Consider the following 12751-nt stretch of genomic DNA (forward strand, 5'->3'; position numbering starts at 1 on the left):
GCCATGCATGGAAGCACCTAGTGGACTAAATTATGATTCCTTGAATAACTGGCCAGCCAAAAGATAGATGAACAGACCCAGGGAAGACAGTCATGTATAATGCATTTTGCTCTAAGTAATCGGACTCTTGATATCAAGATCCTAAAGGAATTCCTAGCTGTTGACTAGCCCCGCAAAAGCAAATCCCAAGGGTGTCACGCCAGCCCCATTCATGAGCTACAATATTCTGACTCACAAGAAGAAGCGTTCACTCTTTTTCCAAGCATTAATGAGCTACGCTGTCTTGGGCCCTGGAGACTTTTGTGATGATTTATCTCCCCTGCATTTCCTGCCCTGCCAGTTCTCCAGACCCACTAGCACGGGAACCCTTGGCCTGCCCTGGCCCCCAAGGACAGACTCACTTTCACCTTCTCAGCCCTTGCTCTGTGTGCTCAAAAAAAGTCCCCCTTTGCCACAGATCTGACTTCACCAGGGTTTCTGCAGCTCGATAGGCACATTGCTGCCTGGAGCCCCAAGCACTGGCTGGTGGCTCCAGGAGGGAAGGCTACGGCACGGGCGAGTTCCTCCCCTCTTCTGTAAATTTCCAACTGCCTATTGCAGACCTGCCCGGCGGAGGTGGGGAATCCAGAGGCCAGGCCCACGGCCAGGCTTTCAGCCCCAACGTTGGGAAAGTTAGGATGCTGACTTGGAAGCACAAATGCTTCCAGTGTTCCCTGATCCTGAGAGCCAAGGGCCCGCCCGTGTCCAAGTGTCCTGACGCCGTCTGAGACTTGACACTTCGGGCAGAGAATTATTTAGGCCTCGCTGTTCCATGGAGCTCTTTCCTTTTAGTGGACAAATTAATAGTCCGGCGAATAAACAGGTCTTTTTAAAAAATTGTACATGTGTGAGGCTTTCACGCTTAGGAGAGAATCAAAGAGGGAAGCAGCAGATTTATAGGTGACTCAGGGACAGCGTTTAACTCTGAAGCAGGAGAGACGATCGGGTGGCAGGCAACTTGTCGATACGCATCAAAGCCGAGAAAGGTCCACTTTGGCACCACCACAGTGTCCTATGTTTATTACCTTGCACCAGAATTGTGGTCATTGCCCCAGCAAATGGCCTTGGCGGGCATGCCCCCTGCCGCTGGACAGTACAGGTCCTGCTACAGGCCCCTAGGAACTTCTTCATGTCGGGCGAAGACTGCACATCATGTCTCAATTTGCGGGACCTATCGAAAAGCGCTAATTGTGATCACCGGATAATGGGTTCCCTCCCGCGACGTGGCACACTAATTAGCAATGGCATTTGTCAGACTAGCTGTCTTGCGGCAAAGGGGTCTGGAAAACAGAATTAATTTAGCCATTGCCGTGCACTAAAGATGCTTTGCCCTGTAAGAACAATCAACCTCCTCCCCTCCCCTCCTCCGGGGAGGAAGAATTTGGAAGTGGCACCAAGACAAATTTCCAATTGTGGTCCGCACTGCAGGTACAGTTGGGCTAGCAAATTCTGAGACCTACAGGGGCTGGGAAGCAGCTAATTTTAATGATGAAGTGGGCCGCGTACAAGAAACGTACAGCCTACTCTATCTGTTCTTTTGTTTTCCCGCTCTTGAGAGAGAGTCTCTATTATAGGGACAAAAAGCATTGCAGGAGAGATGATAAATTAACACTCAGCCTCAGTGTCATGGAAACAACAGGCGAGAGTGCCTGGTGAACCAGAAAACCTGTAACAGGACAACGGGTACAAGCTCCCACCAGAGTGGCATGCAGGCCTGCTGTTGTGAACATGTCTGGTTTTCTGAGGCCAGAAACATGGATCTGTATGTAAAATCTCCTCATTTTTAAATGTTGGCAACCAATTTTTTTAAACACATAAAGTGTTTAAAATGTATAGGTCAAACAAGTGTACAGGTCAAACAATATACATCTTATCAGAGCAGGACCCCCTGTGACAGTCTTGCAAGCTCAGATCAAGCTGTTTGTTCTCATTCTCTTCTCCCCCAAATGTGCCACAGATATAGAAAAATTGGGGCACCTGGGTGGCTCAGTTGGTTAAGCGTCAGACTCGATTTGGGCTCAGGTCGTGATCTCTGGGTCGTGAGCCTTGCATCAGGCTCTGCACTCAGCAGGGAGTCTGCTTGAGATTCTCTCCATCTCCCTCCTCCTCTCTCTACCCCCCACCCCGCACTCTCTCTCTCTCTCTCTCTGAATCCTTAAAAAAAAAAAAATTGAAGATTTTTCTGTTCAGAAGTAGAACTGGTTTTTAGGGAACGTACTGAAAAACCAGCACATTCTCAAAGTTACTTAAACATTCCACTTAGGTGATTCACCTACTCCCTGCTCCCTTGAGGGATGACAGAGACAACCCCATCGTGTCTCGTTCTGCCACAGCCCCAGTAGAGGAGTGAGGAGCAGGGAGGTCGCTGTGTCACATGACCTGTCAGGGTCTCAGATCCTTGTCAGTGTTCAAGACACCCACCCAATATCGCCTCCTTGAAATAGCTTCTTATTATGACACAAAACCAAGGAAAATGTCCACAGCAAGCATCACACCCTTCCTGGTTTAATTCCTTCCCCTTAGATTTTTCTTGTCTCTGCCCAGAGAAGTTCCATTCATTTATTGTTTCCCTTCTTTGAGGCTTTTTGGCCAAACTGCCCATAGTAATTAATACTTTCCTTGCTGGCTGCCCTTGGAGTTCCAAAGCATCACCAAATCATCTCTTTTTTTTTTTTTTTTTTTAATCCACCAAGGAGGATTACATGCTGTTTTGCTCCCCAAAACGTCCTCTGAAAGGTTGGATTCTTACTTCTAGCTCCATCTAGAAAGCAGAACCTAACCTAAATTCCAGGTGGAAAAAGTGGTTAAGGTACTGTTTAAGCCCAACTCGGTGCAGAGCGTGACTGGCTGTAAGCAACTGAAACTCCGAGCTGTGAGAAACTGTTTAATTATCCTACCTAATAGTAAGTCCGGACGTGGATTGGTACAGAGTTAGTGCAGGGGCTCAAGAAATGTTAGGATGCTGGGTCAGCATTTTGTGCTCCTCTCGACCATTCCTCTTGCTGGCAGGACAGCGAGTGCCAACTGCAGACATTATGCCTGTGGACCAGCATGCCAAGCAGGAAGGAAGGAGCAGAGGAAGAAAGGTTCTCCTCTCATGGGATCTAGCCTTTTCATTTGTAATCAAAACCCTTTCCAGAGGTTCCCAGAAGACTTTCCCTTTCCTCTTATCAGCTCTAACAGTTCCATGGGCACCCCCGATGCACAGGAAGCTGGGAAAAGCACTATCTGATGGAGCAGAATGGGAGGACCCTGACTGGCTCACATCAATCCTGACTCATCCTCCAAGGCGGTCAGAGGAACTTCATCCCATGTGAACAGAATCTGTCGGCAGGGAAGGGATGGTCATATGGCTATCATATAGGCAAGTATGCCACAAAGCTAAATTTACAAAATAAGTATCAGTTAATGGTCAGAATGAAACGGCACAGACCCAAGAGTTCTGAAGGAAATCAAGAATGAAACTGGCCAAAAATATGTAACCTACTCATATAAATGGACGCCAATTCTGAAGACTGGTTTACTGAAAATTCATCCCCTATTCATAAGAAGAACTCCAAGGTGGATCTGGAGAAATGGCTGATAGAGCCTAAAACAAGAGGACCTGAGCCCCTGTGAGCCAATTGCTTCAGAAACCCCTTAAAGAGAATAGGTTACCATCACAATTGTTTACGGTCATTATGGTTAGAGTAAGCCAGGAATTGAATTAATGGTAACAGTCTGTTAGAAGAAACTGGAATACAGGTCGGGACACAGTGACTATGAGAGATGGGAGGAGAGCATGGCAGTTACTGTAAGAAAATGGTAAAGAGAACTTCAATACAGAACTTTGACAACAACACCAAGTGTGTTCATTCTGCAAGACTCAAGTGCAAGGAGAGCACCCTGCCTGGGGTGGAACTGGTAAGTACATCTCACTTAGACTAGATGTACTTTGGAGAGGCAGGAAGGAAGTAGATCGTCAATAAATACTGGGTGATCGTGGTGTTTTTTTGTTTTTTTTTTTTTAAAGATACTAGTGCAAGATTTCTGGATCTTGTATGAAAGAGTACCCCAAATAGAATTTCTTGGAGCCATTCCAGTCAATGCCAAATACAGCTACTACTTTTATAAAAGACAGCCGGTCACTCTGAACTGGTAACTATGGTTACTAAGAGCTGTTATGATAACTATGGTGCCTATGGTAATGGATTTTGGTAACTCTGAGCTGTCTGTGCAGGAGTCCCTCCAGAGGCGAGTGTGTGTGTGTGTGTGCGCGCGCGCGCGTGCGCAAAGATCGAACATCTACCTGGGAATGACTTTTAGTACCTAACAAAGCTCTGAATATCACAATTCCACATCCGCTGACGATCTGTCTAAACCCTATCTTCTATTCGTTTTTAATAGATGGTTATAAACCCTAAACAGTCCCTATTAATGGGAAAACAACACTATTCAAACAAGAGAAAACTCCTGTCTGCCTACTTGGTTGAATTCTTTGCAAAAAGGAGGAGAAACCTAAATATAGGGGGATGGAATTTCTTAGTCACTAATAAAAGTTTCCCCACTCGGTGCTTTTTTAATTTACTGAATGAGCTGTGATGGGATTGCGGAGGTGGGACGGGGTTGGGGGGTTCATATATAAAGAGCTATTTGGGGAACAAAGAATATTTTTAAAGTATCTCTAAGCCCAGAAGCATAATATGAAGAGCCTGGTTTCTCAAAGATAAGCACCAAGCCAGGGCTGTTTGGCATCTTTAAAAATAATGTTGAGGAAAAAGGACACAAGGGTGTCTCGCAGATAACACCAACGTGGTATGGGGAGAGGAGAGTCAAACTGTTGGAAAAAGATACCAGGGAGTAGGGGGAACATAGAGGAAAATCTTATGAGCCTGTGCAAACAGAAAAAAAACGAAGTGAAAAAATACACCTTAATGAAGGTAAGTAACAAGGTAATGCGTCACAAAATAAATAATCCAAACTCCCCCTATAGAAGGATATACTAAGTATCAGTTAAGAAAGGATGGTCTCCTGAGGATACCTGGCCAGTGTGCTGGGAAGAACCAATGTCAATAAAATGCAAATTTGAAATGGGGCAGAAAGGTTTACTTTCCCTTTGTATAAAGTATAACACTTCCGTTTCTTAAATGCTATGTTCAATTTTGTCCTTAAGAAGTATTTAATAGAACCGGAGTTCCAGATAAGAGAAGCTAAAATGGTTTCTAGGGTACGAAGCTGGTATGAGCTGCTGTATGAAGACAGAATTCCAAAAAGCTTGAAAATTCTTCATCTGGGGGATTCTTCACTTTTTTTATGCTATGGATGCCCTCAGCAGTCTAGAGAGCCCATGAATGTCTTCTGAGGATAATCTTTTTAAACATATAAAAGAGAATACAGCATATTACTTAGGAAACCAATTATGATGCTATCAAGCTTTCAAAATATTTTAAAAAACAAATTGGTGATAAAGTAATACATAAGCTTCTTTATTAACACAGCAAGTAACAAGGTCTGATGACAGTTCTAATAACTACCGTAATTTCTAAGTAGCGATGAACATAAATGATACTCTCCTACCTACATCAATTACAACATGGTATGAATATGCCTGTGGTGTCTATTGGTGGTATTTGCAAGGGAAGAAAATACTAACTTTCAAGGAGATGTTCGTGAGAATAAAGGTGTAATTTTTCCCATCTGAGTTCATGCACGCCCTGGATTTCTCCCGCAGGCCCCTCGGGGGTCTGGGAACCCAAAGCAAGGATCCTCGCCATGACAGTAAGGGCTGAGAAAGAATCTGACCAATGTTGGGGCGCCTGGGTGGCACAGAGGTTAAGCGTCTGCCTTCGGCTCAGGGCGTGATCCCGGCGTTATGGGATCGAGCCCCACATCAGGCTCCTCCGCTATGAGCCTGCTTCTTCCTCTCCCAATCCCCCTACTTGTGTTCCCTCTCTCGCTGGCTGTCTCTATCTCTGTCGGATAAATAAATAAAATCTTAAAAAAAAAAAAAAAAAAGAATCTGACCAATGTTGATCATGTCATGAATAATGTAGATGAAACAAACTTGTTTCCCACATCCACAAACACAAAGATAGGTTGACCAGGAAGGCATAAGAAAGAAGAACGAATTTAGGAGCAAAAAAAAGGCAATTTTGGGGTACCTGGGTGGATCAGTTGGTTAAGTGTCCAACTCTTGATTTCAGTTCAGGTCTTGATCTCAGGGTCATGAGTTCATCAGGCCCTGTGTTAGGCTCCATGCTGGGTGTGGAGTCAACTTAAAAAAAAAAAGGACAATTTTGGGGCGCCTGGGTGGCTCAGTCGTTAAGCGTCTGCCTTCAGCTCAGGGCGTGGTCCCGGAGTCCTGGGATCGAGCCCCACATCGGGCTCTTCCACTGGGAGCCTGCTTCTTCCTCTCCCACTCCCCCTGCCTGTGTTCCCTCGCTCGCTGGCTGTCTCTCTCTCTGTCAAATAAATAAATAAAAAAAAAAAAAAAAAAAAAAAGGACAATTTTAACACTAAGCCTTAGACACTGGATGATGTATGTAAGTGAAGAATCACTAAATTCTTCTCCCGAAACTAGTATTACACTGTATGTTAACCAACTGGAATTTAAATATAAACTTGAAACAAACAAACAAACAATAAGCCTTAGAAAGACGTGAACCCATTATTTCAGTACTGACTGGAAATATAAAAAGATGCAAAAAGAATTTGGACAAATTTGTCCATTTTAGCCATAAAAAGCCAAGGAGGGAAAGGCTGGAGGCACTTAATGCTGAAGATTTACATTAGGGAAGATGACAGGACCATCATTCGAGGACATCATCCGTAGCAGAAGATAAAGTTGGGGACCGATGGGTCTGAATCAATATCACAATATTTCTCACTTTTGTTCTGAATCAGTTTTTTCCTCTGCTCACAATTCAAACTAATTACAATACAATGCACAGCAACTGTGTATGTATTTCACCGCAGACCCCAGCTTTAGGCACCGAGCACTAAAAACCTGGGTTCCAGCTGCTGATTTAAGGTGTATTTTATAAACCACAAAATATCGTATTTGCAATGAAGTGGACAGAGAGTGATTTTTAGGGTCTGCAGAAGGAGAAAGGAGCCATGGGCTAGGGTGATGCTGCCGAGGGTAGCAAGGTTCAAAACAGTCAAGCTTGCAGGCAGAAACACTGAGAATAAGATCAATGACCAAGAGATCAATGAATGCAACCTGCACTCATAGCTGGGATCCTTCCGACAGCCTCTGCGCTGACAGAACGTCAAACCCATGTGGAATGCCTATGCAGGCTCACCTGGCCGCACCTTGCCCTTCCCACCCAGCACAGGCCCACTCTGCCCCACTCTGGAATGACAAAGTCCTGAAATGCTGATTATAGTTCCCCTCCTGCTTTAAGAGACTCCATGATCGTCATCTGTTCTGGATCTCTCTAGATTCATGTCAGATGCACAGCTGACGATGGAATCGGCAGGGGTCCCCGGGGGCTCCGTGGCCTCTCCGAGCCTCAGAGTGGGAGAAAAGCCCGTCTGGTCATGGCTGTTTTTGTCCTCAGATTTTCCATCCTCTGACTCCCTTTATTTCTTGAGTTAGTCACCAAGCCTGAAGAGCAGCCAAAGCCCTGACAATATTAGCCAGAACATTGGATTCCCTTCAATAAAAGTGGAGACAGTCCTGAAGAATGATCAGTATTCACCTGGCTCTCCCTCTGGCTTCCGAAGGGGACCGTCCTTCATCCCTTCCACCCGTTTCACCCGCACAGCAGAGAGTCGGCTTGGGGAAGCTGTTTCCCCAGGCTGGCTGCCTTTTGTGAATTTCTGTCATTAACACAAACAAGTTTGTTTCTTCTAAGCAAAACAAAACAAACAAAAAATAAAAATCAAAGGGTAAAAAGACTCATCTTAAATAGACAGCAGCTCGCATCTCTTAAACCTGTAAGGATATTCAAGATCAATTCACAGGAAGGGTGGAAGAGAAAGAAGACCCGGAGCCCCGATGAGATGAGAGATGAGGGAGAAACTCAGAGAAACACCGAGGAGGAGATGGTATAAACAGCCTCAGGAGTAAGTCCAGGACCGAGCCCTGAAACTGAAGGGGGTGCGCAAGTGAGAACCACCGAAACCATCAAGGCAAAATTGGGTGGAGAGAGCGCGGCAGAGAGAGGGGCTGCCACAGTAAGCCTCTCGAGGCTTACAAGGATTTGATTCGGGAGGTGAATAAGAGGGGAGTTGGTGAATAGGTAGGAAGGGGGCACAAAAGGATACAAGAAACCTCCACAAATGAAACTAGTTTCTCTCTCGAGCAGGTGCACACCGTGCGCCCTCACGCACACACTCTACGTCCTAAACTTCTCATTTCCCCAGACTAAACTGGGACTGGTAGGCTGCTTCGTTGTTTTGTCAGAATGGTGGCCATACCAACTTTGAGGCTCTGGGGTTGCGGCAGGGGGTGGAAGAGGATTTCCTGGGTGTAACCATCACCACAGCACCAAGAACACTTCCACCCAACCGAGCACATTGCCCTGGGGTCACACAGTCTTTAATGTTCTTTGAGGGTCGCTTATTCTACAGCAAGCAAACAACTACAGAATTTAGAAGGTTCCATATTCAGCTCAAAGTACAACATATATTCATACCCAAAGCATACACATGGGTACTGCCCAGCAGAGTCTTCACAAGTCACAGACCCTAAGCTGTGGAGCCAGGCAGTGGGAGAATGAAGACGATAGGCTTCTCGAAGCCTTCTATAAGGATTAGCACTAGTTTTCAGCTTTGCTTTGCAAATAATTAGCTTCTGATCCTCCCAACCCTGTAAGTTAGAAAGGGTAGGTTTACTCTTATTAAGCTCATAAGGAAACCAAGACTTCAAAGAAGGAATGATATTTCCTCAAGGTCAACTGGCTATTCAATGGCAAAGCAACCTCTGGCATCAAGTCTAATGATCAATATAGGACACCTTGTTGCCTGTCCGTCCGTGTAACTAAAATGAACTCTATGTTTTCCATTTCCTTCTGGTTTGATTTCATTCATTCAATTAATATTCAGTAAGCTCTCCTTTCTGCAGAAAGTTGAAAAGAAGCTGTCTTAAAGGTCTCGGAAAATAAACAACAATAACGAGAAGAGACAATCATGGCGCAGTGTGACCATAGCAGGAAAGGAGCGACAGGGCTCACACTTGAAGAATAAAAGTCTCAAGTCATTAGGAGTGGCAGCGACGGCATACGTTCTGAGTTTCAGATTCAAGTTCTAAATAATGCACGTGTCTGCTTGAGAATAACCTGCTCCCAAAGAAAGCTAAAAATCTTTAGGCAGACAAGGGGGAGAGGGAGTGTTTTTGTCGAAGGGAACAACATAAGTAAGGCAAAAGATCTGAGAAAGGCTGGTGTGTTCAAACCATCAGTGGGGGGTCAGTTTTGCTCAAGGAAAAAAACTGAGATGGGCCTGGAGAGATGGTAGGTGATGCGAAGCCTGCTCAGAAAGGGTCTCGCATGGCACGGAAAGATGGTCAGCTGTGAGCCTTTAGGCTCAGGGGATGTACAGAAGCGTCTTCACGGGGGAGGGATGTGACCAAGTGCACGTGGTAGAGGACACTGTGGCAGCAGTGGGCACCTAGCCACCAGCTTGGCAGAGAAGGAAGAATGGAAGCAGGTTGACCAGCGAGAAGACGATTGTAGTCATGGCAACAGATGAAGGGGACTGAACCGAGGTGGAAGGGACGCCTCCAGGAAGCATTGACAGGTGAAATCCACAGGGCTTTGGGTTTGACTGCGGAGAAGGAGGAGGGCAAGCCGCCTGAGACCATGCCAAATAGTCTGAAAACCACGAGTGCCTTAAAGCAGAGTTTGCGTCCTCTTCATCTTCAGCTCTGTTCTCATACTGAGACTGGCCCACATGGGGAGCTCGGCCAACTTCAGTGAAACGGCGGAGTTCTCTAATTCGTCTTCACCTCTGCAGTAGCACCTTGAAGGTGGGACCTGTCAGCTGCTTGTTTCCTACCTCCGAGAATACCTAGCGCAGGGACCTGAAGTTAGGAGGTGTTTGAAAAGGCCATGAAATTAGGAAATTTCCCAGATTAAAAAAAAAATGGTATGAGATGTAAAAGCAAAGCAGATTCCTAGATTGAAGAGAAATGGTGCATAATACTGGACTCGGGGCAAATTCTTTACAAAAATGGCCACAGTAATTGGCCATCTCTTTTCCTCCCTGCATCCACGTTCCTTTAAATGGGCTGTTGAAGAGCCGCCTATCAAGCGGGGCGTGGACTTGGTTTCCCCACCGCTCCAGTCTGGGCTGAGCCTGTGACTTACTTTGAGCAACAGAATGCGGCAAAAGTGACCTTGCACTTGGACCTGTGTGCCCTGAACCTTGCCGCTGTCTCTCACAACCCCACCCAGCTGTCAAGTGAACGAGCCTGGGCTGGGCTGGCCTGCTGGAGAAGGAGAAGCCCCTACTGAACAGAGACCAGCTCTTCCAGTTGAGGTCATGCTGGTCAGCCGGCCCCCTAGCCAACCTCAGCTGACTGAAGACGCCATGACTGAGCTCCTTGAGATGAGAAGAATCACCCAGCCAAGCCCAGTCCACATTGCCAACTCAGAAACTTGTTAGTTAAATAAATAATTGTTACTTTAAGCCCCTAGAGTTTGGGAATTATTTGTAGCAAAAGCTATGGATAGGCTAATCTTTGCAAAAGCAATATGGAAGGCACTCTTCCTTGGCTCCCCGCTTGGAAGGAACCTGGTGTTCCAACCCACTAGAGACCAAGTTCCAGAGATGCAGAGCCCTGGGACGACAAGATTTGCTCCAAAGGATGTCATATGGTGCAGGGGCACCCAGGTATGGTCTCACCACTGCTGGAAGTAGAGGAAATTCTTTGAGGGATGGGTAAGACCCCTATAGTCTGCAAGTGATCTGGGGCTGTTTGCTGCTAAGCACTGCAATTTTCAGCCTTGAGATTCAAGCACTATAAAACCTTCAAGGAAGTGTGTATTTTCTGTGTGCATCAGAAAAATAAAACAAAACCACGCAGTAGGTATATATGGATATTTTATGTACTCTGTCCGAAAGATTTCACAATTTAAAATAAAAATTTTCAGCCCAGTAAAAAATATACTACTTTATCATGCTGTCATAACATTTTAATCCTCTCCCTTACATGCTTTCCAGGGAATCCTTAATATTGCTTTTTCTGGTCACAACTCTGTTAGGAGATACAGGGTCTGTAACTCCATATTTAATATATCCCTCTTTTTATGGCACTTCATTTATTTACACACTCATTCAACAAATCTTATTAAGCATCTTCTGTGTACCGGCTCTTGTTCTGGGCACTGAGGATACAGCAATGAACAAAACAATGTCTGTCCTTGCAGGGCTTACGATTCTAGGACAAGAAAATCAAATATAAATGAATATATAAAAACGCCAGGAGTGATACACACCATAAATTAAAGCACGGCCAGAGAATAGAAAGACACTGAGGAGGCTCTCTCAGATGCGATGGCCAGAGAAGGCCTCACGGATAAAGGAGCTGAGCTGGAGCCTGAATGCAGAGACGGGGGAAGCAGGGCATTGTTGTGTAATCACTGCTTTCCCTGTCTAGGTCTTTTTTTTTTTTTTTTTTTTTTAATGTGGTATTTTGAAGGTGGGGACCATGTTTAATTCATCTCTGTATCTTCAAGCCCAGTACAGTGCCAGGTACCCATTAGATCTTACTAGATGGATGAGTGGGGGTGTAGATGGATGGGTGGGTAGCTGGGTGGGTGGGTAAATGGATGGGTGGGTAAATGGATGGACGGGTAAGTGGATGGGTGGGTAAGTGGATGGGTGGGTGGGTAGGTGGCTGGGTAGATGAATTCTCCCTCAGGGCTCTGAGAATCCTGGGAACTCAGTAAATGCTGACTGGGCCACCAGCAAGGCTTCATACCACATTCCGCCCCACCACCAACACTCCCATACTCTTAGCCTGCTATATTTGTCCTTCGTTCCACAGCAACGTGTGCCTCTGACATACCAAGTAACTGACCTCCTGTTTTGTTTATGGCTTGTCTCGCATCACCAGAATATAAGCCCCACGAGCGCCGAACCTCTGTCTGTTTTGCTCACTGTCATACCGCAAGCACCGCAGACAGTGCCTGGAACACAGTAAGAGCTCGAAACATACGTGCTGAATGCCTGAATGTGACCCTGTCCATCTCGTGTTTTGGAGCCCGATCCAACGTGTGTCTGGGTCCCTTTCCCATCTAGCTTCTCCTGTGAGGTGTCTGCTTCTAAGATGATCCATCAGTTACTTGTTCTACCTGGCGATGCAGGTTCACCACAAAGAAACTGAAATTACACCACAGGTAATATACGCTTAAAATATGTAAAACGGGCGCCTGGGTGGCTCAGTCAGCTAAGGATCTGACTCGTGATTTCGGCTCAGGTCATGATCTCGGGGTCATGAGACGGAGCCCCGCAAAGGACTCCAAGCTGAGTGTGGAGCCTGCTTGGGATTCTCCCTCTCCCTCTGTCCCTCCCCTCCCACTCGTGCTCTCTCTCATTCCCTCACTCTCAAAAAAAAAAAAAAAAAAAAAAAAAGTAAATTTTTGGGAATCTACAAATCTGAGCAAGGTGGATACAGAGAAAGAACACATCGGAAATAGAACACTTAAAACTACAGACCGCTTCTGGCTTATAAACAAAAGCTAAATTAGTATCTATGAATCAATAACATCAGTTAAGTATGAAA

At 45.7% G+C, this 12751-nt stretch overlaps 1 protein-coding gene across 1 annotated transcript in view; it reads right to left on the bottom strand.

The window, feature by feature from the left end:
- Window positions 1–12751, bottom strand: part of TMEM178B (transmembrane protein 178B) — a 323401-nt gene that overhangs the window by 94240 nt on the left and 216410 nt on the right. The window lies entirely within an intron of this gene.

Source organism: Ursus maritimus, unplaced genomic scaffold (assembly GCF_017311325.1).
Source record: "Ursus maritimus isolate PB19 unplaced genomic scaffold, ASM1731132v1 scaffold_3, whole genome shotgun sequence".
Lineage (NCBI taxonomy): Eukaryota > Metazoa > Chordata > Mammalia > Carnivora > Ursidae > Ursus > Ursus maritimus.